The sequence below is a fragment of the Opisthorchis viverrini genome, assembly GCF_000715545.1.
Source record: "Opisthorchis viverrini unplaced genomic scaffold opera_v5_114, whole genome shotgun sequence".
Lineage (NCBI taxonomy): Eukaryota > Metazoa > Platyhelminthes > Trematoda > Opisthorchiida > Opisthorchiidae > Opisthorchis > Opisthorchis viverrini.
Window position 1 is genome coordinate 1,083,468 of NW_008751769.1, and position 739 is coordinate 1,084,206.

Consider the following 739-nt stretch of genomic DNA (forward strand, 5'->3'; position numbering starts at 1 on the left):
GTCATCCTGAAATGATATATCATGGCTTTTACAAAAAACTACTGTTTAACGAATACACACCCATTTGCAAACTAATTTGGTTTTTCTCCAGAGACTCACCTGAACCCAGGTGAAACTCTCGTTTGTGATTTTTTCAGGCAAGTGAATGTGCTGCACTGGGGCGCCTCATGTTTCGGTCGCTACGATGTGCGAGATATCGCGATACATGTAAATATTTGTGATGTACTACTCATAAGCTTGCTGAAAATCCGTCGGCAGCCCACGACCGGTTTCGCCTTTTTTGGGGCTCATCAGGTAAGCGCAGTCCCCGAGTTTCCGTCAAGCTTATGTTCTACTTGAAACCAAATTGCACGAAATTAGCGAATATACACTCATTTGCAAATTAATTTGGTTTATTCCAGAGACTCATCTGGAACCCACTCAGACCTCTCGTTTGTGATGGTTTTCAGGCAGTGTATCGCGATATCTCGAATACCGTATCGACTGAAACATGGGCGCCCCGGCACAGCACATTCAGTTGCCTGAGAACATCGCAAACGAGGGATTCAACTGGGTTCCAGGTGAGTCTCTTCGAAACAAACCAAACTAATTTGCAAATGAGTGTATATTCGCTAATTTCGTGCAATTTGGTTTCAAGTAGCACATAAGCTTGACGGAAACTCGGGGACTGCGCTTACCTGATGAGCCCCAAAAAGGGCGGAACCCGTCGTGGGTTGTCGACATATTTTCAGTAACCTTA